The sequence below is a fragment of the Ptychodera flava genome (assembly GCF_041260155.1).
Source record: "Ptychodera flava strain L36383 chromosome 23 unlocalized genomic scaffold, AS_Pfla_20210202 Scaffold_23__1_contigs__length_28996876_pilon, whole genome shotgun sequence".
Classification (NCBI taxonomy): Eukaryota; Metazoa; Hemichordata; class Enteropneusta; family Ptychoderidae; genus Ptychodera; species Ptychodera flava.
Genome location: NW_027248277.1, coordinates 27,138,019 through 27,149,676, shown reverse-complemented (window position 1 = coordinate 27,149,676; position 11,658 = coordinate 27,138,019).

Below are 11,658 nucleotides of genomic sequence, written 5' to 3'. Positions count from 1 at the left end.
AGATTTACAGTACTTATATTTCCTTCATAATCACACACAGACATAAATCATGCACGTTATCTCAGCTCTGATGCTCATGGTTTTCAATGCTGCGACATTCATTGTAGATGCTGAAGATGCAATAGTTCCCAAAAATCGGAGAAATTTGAAAGGTAAGGCCAATGGAAAATATCAACGGGCAAGATTATTTAAAACTTGACAAGGTTGTTGGTTTTTAATTTTTTCATCACTTTCGTTTTTCAGAGTTCCTTGGAAAAAAGCCTTTGTACTTAATATTCTCTCACGCTAGTTAGCAACATGAACAGAATAGATTTTAACATTTAGCTATTTTTATGCACGTAGTTTCTGACAAAGATTATGTTTCCATGTTGCTAAATGCTGTGACTTTTTCTGATATTTAAAAACAGCATTGATACGCTTGAAACTGCAGTGTACAAATGTAAAAATAGCGGACGCTAGACGCGTCTTTACGCGTTCAAAATGTACATGTCGGTGTTCAAATTTGAACGGCTGGTGTTCACATCGTTAACACTAGTGTTCATATTATTAACAATAATGTTCTAAACCTGAACACGATGTGTTAACAACCATCTCCTTCAAGTGTTCAAAAACTCAGCATCACAGAAATTTTACAATATTCTGAAACAGTTAACAATCTTTTGTGTTTTTTACTTTACATTGGCTATATTAACTTTACTACTGCCTCGCTGTCCGGCATTCGTACACGGATTTTGGTATGACAAATTTCACACTAAGTGAAAAATATTTCCGGTCTACAATTGCTGAAAGCATGTTTTTTCTAAAAAAGGAAGTATAAAAAATAATTTTACACGTTTATTTCGGGTTGAAATTTTGAAAATTTAAAAAGACAATCAGAAAACTACCATGGACGTTTTAATTTTAACATCGACGTGCAAGAGGCGTTCTACTTCTAAACACTTGGTGTTCAAGTTTGGTGCCTTTTCTTATCCCATGATGCATCAAAACGGAAGTTGTGACATTTTCTTGTAAGCGCACGCTGAAGTCGTGATCGTGTGGAAACAAGACCAGAAGGGGTAAGTTTTCTCTCCAAAATAGTAAAAGGTTTTAGATTTTGAAGCATCTTTATTATTATCCTTTGAAATTATTGTATTGTACTATGAAATAGCTTAACTACTTGAAGAAATCTTGAATTCTTTCAGTGGCTGGTATACCAACAACTAGCTGTGAATACGCAGTGGTACTTTTGGCCATGGCCTATCGATCGATCTCACTCGGGTCAAGGGTCATCGCAACACACTCTAGCGATAACCCTTGACCTGAGCGCGATCGATACGCCTTGCATAGTACCCGCGTAGTACCGCTGCGTAATCACAGCTAACACATGTCTTTTAGTAGACACAATCGCATGTAAAACATCAATTAAACATGATCGTACAGTATACAATGTATTGTGTCAGCATATGAGAGTTTGGCTTTTTTATTTTAATCAGTTGATGACAAGAATAAGCAAATATTTTTAAACATTATTGAAAAGAGGCTCCCCTCAGCCCCTTGTCTTTCATAGAAAGTCTTATCTCGACATATTACCTATTGTTGCATTATTTTCAGGATGTAAAAAAATGGACTTAACTGAAAATCGAAGAGTTGTTACAGAAGAGGTAGCTGTTTTGGAACCAAGCTTGAGAACCCCAATTCATCTCTAATGTAGATTTAAACTTTCAAGGGTCAGTAACTGAATTTTGATAAGTTTCTGTATTTGTTTTCTTAATTAATCTAAGCTTTGGTAGCATGCTACGATCAACTAAATGTTGCCGGAAAATAAGCTTTCACAGACTTGTAGTCTCCCTCATCAGATGCAAGGGTGGAATGAAAAATTAAAGCTGAAAGCGACAGAAAAATGTCCACACTGAATTACTGAATTTTCTGAAATTTTCACTCAATTTTCTGTCACTTTCTGCTTCAATTTTCATTCCCCCTTGCATCTGATGAAGGAAACTTCACGTTTTTAAAAGCTTATGCCCCTGTCACATTTATTGATCGCAGCCTGCAATCAAACCTAAGATTATTTTGTATTGTAGCTCAACGCGTTTCTTGTTCTTAGCAACTGGTTTTAGCTTTGCAGTCACCTAAATATGTGGATGTGTAGCATTGTACATAACAAGGTTTTTCTTGAAAACAGCCTGTACGAATCCTTTAATATTTGAATTACACGTTCCAAGAGATTACCCAAGTCAGATATGTTTAAATTATGATGAAATATGCAAATTTATGTTTTTGAGGCTGATGTTGCTATTTTTTGGGTAAAAATCTTCTCTCTTTTACAGACGTCATCAATATTTGAACATGTCCCTAATATGACCGTAGTCAAATTTGTGCTATCTGTCATGAAATATTCAAATTTTTATATTTCATGGCATTTTGTGTCATTTTGGTAAAAAAACTTTTAAAAATCTTCTTCAAACTGCTCATTTAACAGCTTTGATATTTAGGACATAGATCTCTACTGATAGCCTTTTTCAGATTTTTCAAATTATGGAGAAATTTGCAACTTTGTATTTTTGAGACATTAAAGACATTTCAGAAATTTTTAAGATATTAGGGATTACCAGAATGTAATATATATTCAAGTTAAGATAAAATCTATGTTTTCTTTTATTTTAAGGACGATTTTTACCATTTTTGGTAAAAAAAAATTGTATAAAAATTAATAGCAGGGTACACCAGAATTTGAAAGGGCTTTACGATTATGTTTTTAATTTCTGAGAAGTAGATTTTTGAAATGTCACCGATTTATTTCAGGGTTTATTTAAAGATATTACAAACAAGCAAAATTTTTGGTTTATGAAGGACTTCGTTGGAGAAGGAAATAGGTTTTATCCTGCCAAGGACCAACTTTCCCCACTTTCTGCATGTTGTGCCTTACCGTGACACTTTGACAACTTGACATGTTGTGTTTACTTTAGTGTGGACAACTATACACCATGTGAACTAGAGAAGCCTTGACAAACTTCTTTTCTTCAAAATTTACAATTGTCTATACAAGAGGAAAAGTCTTTAAGAAGCCATGTTACAAAAATGGAGTATGCATTTCATACATATACGTCTTTTCAACACAATGAGTAAGCCAAATTGTGAGCTTTTTCAGATGAGTTTTGTACGTTTTAAACAAGTATGAACATAAAACGTAACCCACAATATCTAAATAAAACCAGATTTGTCATTACTTTGTTCATGTTTTTTAAAGCGATCTACAGTGTTTGTGGGGATTTTTTATTGCTTATGTTTTTTGATAGGAGGGTGTTAACACCGTTGGTAGTTTCCTCTGACAAACTTTACATACAAAGTGGCAATGTTTATTTGCCCATTTTCCAGTAAATTATTGTACTTTATTCTAAAATGTTTTGTGTATTTTTAGAATAAAATAATTTAACTGAATATCAGTGGTCTGTAATGTTATTTCCAGGCTTGACATCCCCTGAACGCCCAAAATTAAAGGTGTTCAACAAAAGCGCATCATGTGTTCTAGCCTTTAACACACTTATCGTTGAACGGCGTCCATGCGTTCAAAAAGTGTTACAGTCCTTTGAACGCGTAAATGCGTTCATTTTTTGAACACGTCATGTGCAACGAGTGTTCTGATATGGAACACCATGGTGTTCAATATAATGTCTGATGAACACTCAATCAAAATGTTCACACATGTGTTCAAAATTGAACGTCGGTTGAACACGTAGTGTTAAATTTCTGAACGTCTAGACGCGTTCAAAAAGTGTTACAAAAAGACGTTTAATTGGTGTTCTATCCTTTAACACTTAACTTTACAGTGTGTCATAGGTGGAGAATGCATTTATCTTCAACGACAAGGAAAAAGAATTTATTGGGTAAAAGTAAAATATGGTATAGGCGATTTTAAATCGCAGTAGTTGACAATACCCACACGGTAGTTGTTTACTGAGAGTAAAGTAAAGATATCTGTTAGTCAAATTTCATCAATGCTGCAAACTTCACTTCCTCTGTCATGTAATTTAAGTTACAGATATCATTACTCTGTACTTGAGTAATATGAGTTTATATATATATATATATATATATATATATATATATATATATATATATATATATATATATATATATATATATATTAATTATATTATATATAATATTGTATATATATATATATATATTATATATATATATATATATATATATTATTATATTATATATATATTATATATATATATATATATTATATATATATATATATATATATATATATATATATATATATATATATATATATATATATATATATATATATATATATATATATATATATATATATATATATATATATATATATATATCTGCGTCGATTGACGGACCGACCTACGGACAGACGCATGGAATGACACAGCCCAAACCACAAGTCTCCTGCACTTCCTTTTCGGGGACTGAAAAGGACAAACGGTGGTTAACAAAGTAATACCACACTTTGTTTCATTGTAGTCGTTTTTGATAGACATCACAGTCTCAAAAGGCCACCGTTGGATTCATCAAATGAGATTCTGATTACAATACAATTTATATCCCTCCTCTGTGCTCTCCCTGGCCTTTCGAAATTGTTAGTAATTTACGAATTGGGTTAAAAAAATATTAGTAAGCAGAAATTATGTTATTCTGAACCCATCAACTTTCAACAAGCACTTCTGGTACTCAATAGATGATTTTAAGGGGATAGAAATGATGAATGATTTCATTATAGACAAAAGAAAATGAAAAATCCCTTTTTAGTTTTTTTTGACAATGAACACTCATATTTTGATACGCATTTTCAAAAGATTTATTGAATAACACAGTACATCATGGGTCATGAATGCTTGTAACATTTAAATTTCTTCCTTGTCTCGCAGCTCAATAAAGTGTGTAATTTTGGTCAACGGCCAATGAATATTATTCAATTACTCTATCTTTATTACACAACATAACATGTTCAAGTATATTGTGACACAAATCATAACCCCCTTTGTGTGTGTACTCAGTGGTTGATGATTATATATATTTATTAAGCGGTCATTAATATTATCAAATATTATCAGTGTTTGCACAAGTTTTAGATGCTAGAAAATCTGTCCCGTTTTTCATATTTGGAAAGCTCTGTTACTTTGAAAGTATGCACGTCATCCATGGGTACTAGGTGGTGCCACTATATAGCTGCAGTCATTATGCCATGTTCATCTCTAAAATACTTTTTAAACAACCACTGATCAGAACATCTGGCAGTCTGTGGTTTCGCACAAATTTTGTCTCATCTCAATCAAACTTAAGTACGCAAACTGAGACTGGTGATCCTGCTAATGTTTTCTTAGAGACAGTTACACTTTTAAAACGCTGCAGATGATCGTCATTTATTTTTTTGTCTGGATAAACTTTTTGGTCATGGGACTGTGCACAGCATTTTCTCTGGATCATAGAAAACTATCAGTATTCATAACATTTGCTGAGACAGTTTTTTGTAAAATATTTTGAAGGAAACCTATTAAAATTGGCAAGCTGACTGAAAAATTCAATTTGCAGATCGTCAAATGACAAATCTATATACAAGATTTCCGGCTCGCTTCCACCTCCATGCACAGAAAAACACTTTGCAGTACATGTTCAACCATGCGCGGTCCGGACTGCAGTTCTGCTGTAGTTCGACTGTCTTTCAGGCTGACTGTTCTTGATCTCTTCTAGCTCGGCGGTTTCATTGTTTCGTATTTTTTTCATATCAGTTGCCGTTTTTATGCCCAACTTTCTTTCCCAACTGGATACTATCAATCCAAAGTATTTGTAACTGCCCGCTTCCCTCGATCCGCTTCAACATACAGTCCATTCGGAAAGTTGACAGCATGTGAGTGTTTGGGTGTCTCGAAACTACCGTAATGGGGTGGTAATGCATGACACACCACTATGAGATTACAAGACCTGGGGATCTTGAAACTTTTTCGCGCATGCTCATGTTATCACAGGTCAAAGTCCAAAGCCAGCTATCACCATGTGTCGATGCGCCGATGATAGGGGCATGCAGGTTTTGAAAGACGAGATATGACAGTATTTCCCCGGAATTCACAATCTTGACCGAAAATCAGGCTTCAAAAATAACAAAATCGTTCGTAAATGGCCGATCGGGCATTCATTTTTTTTCGTAAATTTTCATTTTTGTTCGTAATTTACGAAAGTTACGAGCGACAGCGAGAGCACAGACTCCTGATTTGTTAGCAACTACTGCTAAACTATTCATCGACTGAAGTAGCGCTAAAGTAACATCGAAACCTGTGATAGCTCAGTGTGTTCTTTTTGACAACACTGTAATGAAACAGTCTTTATGTGGTCATACTTGGTAAAATTTCTACGGCTCAACAATGGTTTCACTTTTTGGTAAAATGTGTTTTACCAGCTCTGTACATACATCATGAAATCCTGTATCTGAGTCTTGGGATGTTTATCCCATGTTGGTATTTAGGTTGACTCGATGGACATATATTTTATCCTTGTTCTCACTGGGACGTCCACTATTTTGATGTTAAAGTTTTTTACTTGAAAAAGTTGATCTTTACGTTTGTTCTTAGTCGTTCTTTTCCCTCACGGCGTAAGACGCGATAATCTTCCAGGGCCACAGATACACGCCTAATTCCCAAGAAACAAAGAACACAGCTGTCTACTAGCTACACTTTTTCATCATAATAATGATACAGCACCATACCTTAGTCTACATTTTAACATCTGCTGCTACCAAATTGCAACCAGCGGCGAACGCATCTTTGGTTTGACAGGCCCTCTAGGATAATAACTCTTTATCAGTAAGAGAAGGCGGTACTTAATTCACTGTTCATATAGAAATGTCAGCCGTTTCCATGAGCACTGTGTTGAAGTAAGGGAAGAGTATACCAATCTAAAAGTGCAGCGAAAAAGTTCTTGTTCGAAACGAATAATCCACTACGTGTAAGTTGTCAGTGTCTCATGATTTGTAGCAGACGTATTTAAGGCTGTTATATAATCACAGCAGGCATCTAATTATTATGGTACGTGCAGCAATCATTCGGAACGGCTGCTGCAGATATTTCCGTGTGTTGTTCCTTTTATCGCAGCTTTTACCTAAAATCAAATGACTTCTTACAAGTGTGTGCTTAAAGTAACGCAAAGTATCGTACGTCCATCCTCACCCATTTTTCTCATCCGTCGATGAATGCAATTTATATAATTTTTAGGTTTACACTCAGAGATAGAACATTTTGATCAGGAGTCAAAAATAATTCGTTCGCAAAATCATATAACACTGGTTAATGTTGTTATAGATTTACAGTACTTATATTTCCTTCATAATCACACACAGACATAAATCATGCACGTTATCTCAGCTCTGATGCTCATGGTTTTCAATGCTGCGACATTCATTGTAGATGCTGAAGATGCAATAGTTCCCAAAAATCGGAGAAATTTGAAAGGTAAGGCCAATGGAAAATATCAACGGGCAAGATTATTTAAAACTTGACAAGGTTGTTGGTTTTTAATTTTTCATCACTTTCGTTTTTCAGAGTTCCTTGGAAAAAAGCCTTTGTACTTAATATTCTCTCACGCTAGTTAGCAACATGAACAAAATAGATTTTAACATTTAGCTATTTTTATGCATGTAGTTTCTGACAAAGATTATGTTTCCATGTTGCTAAATGCTGTAACTTTTTCTGATATTTAAAAACAGCATTGATACGCTTGAAAATGCAGTGTACAAATGTTAAGACGCCCCTGTTTCGCCTCAGCTGTCATAGGTGGAGAATGCATTTATCTTCAACGACAAGGAAAAAGAATTTATTGGGTAAAAAGTAGAATATCGTAGAGGCGATTTTAAATCGCAGTAGTTGACAATACCCACACGGTAGTTGTTTACTGAGTGTAAAGTAATGATTCTGTTAGTCAAATTTCATCAATGCTGCAAACTTCACTTCCTCTGTCATGTAATTTAAGTTACAGATATCATTACTCTGTACTTGAGTAATATGAGTTTATATATAATATATATATATATTATATATATATATATATATATATATATATATATATATATATATATATATAAATCCGAAGTGATTGGTGGTCTTTATTCTGTATTTCCAGGCCATCGGCCCAATATACAAACATAACTCAGATAACATTATTAAATGACAGGAAAAGAAGAAAAACAACAATTCTTGCGGAAAAAATATATTTTTACATTTCGATATCTTTTCTGCGTATCATAGCATGAAATGTAAAGGCTGCTAATCTCTGTAATAAATCAGTATTACTCGAAGACATCAAATCTACAAATTTCCTTTCTGATGGTGATGTGAAATAAATAGCTGGTAAATATTTAATTCTTAAAGTATCAAAAAATGGACAAATCAAAACAAAATGATACTCATCTTCAATCTCACTTCTTTCACATAATACATCTTTCCAAGATGGGTGTATATATATATATATATATATATATATATATATATATATATATATATATATATATATATATATTATAATATATATATAATGTGTGTGTGTTCCTTCTTAATTAATTATTTACTTATTTATTTATTTATTTATTTATTTATTTATTTATTTATTTATTTATTTATTTATTTAGTTCCTCTGTTAGATAACTCACAATCCTTAGTGCACGCTCGGATGCACAACAACAGAGAAGCTCGATCAACTGGACATGATATATTCCCCGACAATGTCGACATTATTTTAGTGACAGCTGACTTGTACTTAGCAGTTTTGAGCACAACCGATTCAAAAGTATACGGCCCCTTGGAAGGTACTTTTGCGACAAAAGATGTTGACGTCGGCAATGGTGTGTTGCTTGGAGTGAGTGAAACAAACGGACTTCAGATCAAAACATCGATGCTTACTGACGGTTGGGATTCGGTACCAAACAGCTGTTGTGTGATTCGTGTTGCGTGGTATGGGCACAAATTATTGGTGTAAACGACGAGAAAATGCTAGTTTTGCGTGAGGATGTGTCAGCTAGTTGGAAGGTGATTGAAAACAGTGGAGGTGTCCTATCGGTCGTCTACACAAATGAGTTTGGCATACTTGGCCTTTCATTAGACGGTGAACAAATACTTCGAGCCAAAGTTGACCCGTTCGAGTGGATTAGCGGAAGCGTTATCGTACAAATAGATACACCTTTAATTGATTTTACGATGCTACAAGGTAATGTGGTTCACTTGACCGATACATACATCGCTATTTGCGCCGGAGTTTTACCAACACCTTCGTCAAGTGAAAATTTGAACAGAGGTAAGGCAGCATTCATTAGAGTATGGTGAGAGTCTTGCCCTTGAACACGGTGGTTGTAACTTTTCTTTAGGTTAGTCATTGTTATAAATAACTAAATTGCAGATATAAGAGAAATCATAACAATTCGCACACGAATCAGAAAACTGAGACCTGGGAAAATCACAAATTTAAAGGGTCACATACAAGATTCTAAGTTGTTGTGTACTAGTATATATGCATTTTGATGATTAGAAATGACTTTGTTCCTTTATGAACATATTTTTTTATATGAAAAGACTACAGAAAACTATTCACATGTTATTTGGATTCGCTAGGTCAAGCAACACTACAGTGTTAACATCTCTCCATTCAACTCTGACATTAAAAAATGAAAGCGTGCGTTAAATGTGTGTAGCGTGGAATACTTACTGGGTATGAAAATGGATTGTGGAAAATCTGCTCATTGTATATGCATTATTGTGACGAACAGAGTTGAAAAGCGAATATATACAGTAAAGTGATTGACTTTAGGTTTCAATTGAGACATGAGATGCTATCCTTGCGAGTTAAATCATTATAAAATCCAAACACGCTTTCTTTGGTTTCGTTTTGCTAAGCCTCAATAATAACAAGTGTCCACGGCAACGAATGTGACTACGACATGACATTATTGAAAAGCCATGAGTAGTAATTTGCTAAATTGCCCTTATTCACAAGTTATATAATTTCTATTATTGGCTGAAATCATAATGCTTATTGAATTCCTCTGAACGCAACAAATATATGAGATTTTGTAATCTAATTTCAACGTGGAATACAATTCATTCCAGGCTCAAAGAAATATATTTGTATAAAATATCATTGCATGTATTGTATTGTATTGTATTGTATTGTATTGTATTGTATTGTATTGTATTGTATTGTATTGTATTGTATTGTATTGTATTGTATTGTATTGTATTGTATTGTATTGTAGGGTTATTCACAAAATACGGCCCTGTATGGACGAGGGCTCAGTGAGTGACGTATTGAAGGCGAGTCCGATACGTCACTCACTGAGCCCGAGTCCGTACAGGGCCGTATTTTGTGTATAACCCTATTATTATACACCTACCTCCATTAATCGTCAGTATAAAGTAATTCTATGGTAAATTTGAGGAATGCGGCACGCGCGATATGAGTGGAACGCGTGCGATCTACTGCTCCGTAGTACAAGTCCCTTGCGTTGGCACGAAGCCAAATAATTTTCAGTGCAGTACAAGCAAACTTCGATGAATGTTTTCAATTTAATTAGTTTTTAAAAATAAAAATCAATTGCATTTAGACTCAGTTTTGTGTTTAGCGTGTTTTAAGCCTTATACTACGAAAACATTTTGGTGGAAGTTGTTATTATGTCTATAACTCACCGTAAAATAGTTTGTTTACATCCAATAATCGCTAGGTCAAAGGTCAAACAGGCGCGTCGCGCGTCTCCCGTATTCGGGACTCCGCGTACTATACAAAATACGGGGAGTTATTGGACGGTCAAACTCTCATAGGTTACGGCAGTAGGTGTATAATAATGTATTGTATTGTATTGTATTGTATTGTATTGTATTGTATTGTATTGTATTGTATTGTATTGTTGTATTGTGTTGTGTTGTGTTGTGCTGTGTTGTATTGTATTGTATTGTATTGTATTGTATTGTATTGTATTGTATTGTATTGTATTGTGTTGTGTTGCATTGTGTTATGTTGTGTTGTGTTGTGTAAGAAAAGATGACGTAACTGAAAGAGGTCACAAGGGAATAACTGTTTATGATTCAAAATGTTATAACATATCATCACAACAACCATAAAACGAACTGTACCTTTTCGCAAATAGTGGGACTGCTTAATATCATGTTGAATGTTGACTCAAAGCATTTGCAGTTGTTGTGGTTTTCATACATTGAATGTGGTTTGCATACATTCAATATGACCATAGCATCAGATAGGACAAAGGTATCGGCATACATATGCAGATCATGGCCATGCATTTCTGTATTTCGTAGTATTCGTACACATATTTCCAACTGAACTCCGTCTTTCGTATTTATGACCTTCGGACAATGGCCATGAGACTGGATGTTCTTTAACTACGCAAGTAGATAAACAGGCAAGACCACTTCTTCAGGAAAACAGGCTCATCCAATTCAACTAGGCATGTGCCTCTTACTTCTATTAAGCAATGGCGAGCCTCGTTGACATAGTAGGCTGAAACAGTTTGTCTTATGAGATCTGCATCCTTTATGTTTTCATATTCCATCTGGATGTTTATAAACCACTTATCGGTGTTAATAAATGAAAGGTCTGAGCACAACTGAAAGGCCTGAGCTTAAGATCAATCGATCTATTGGA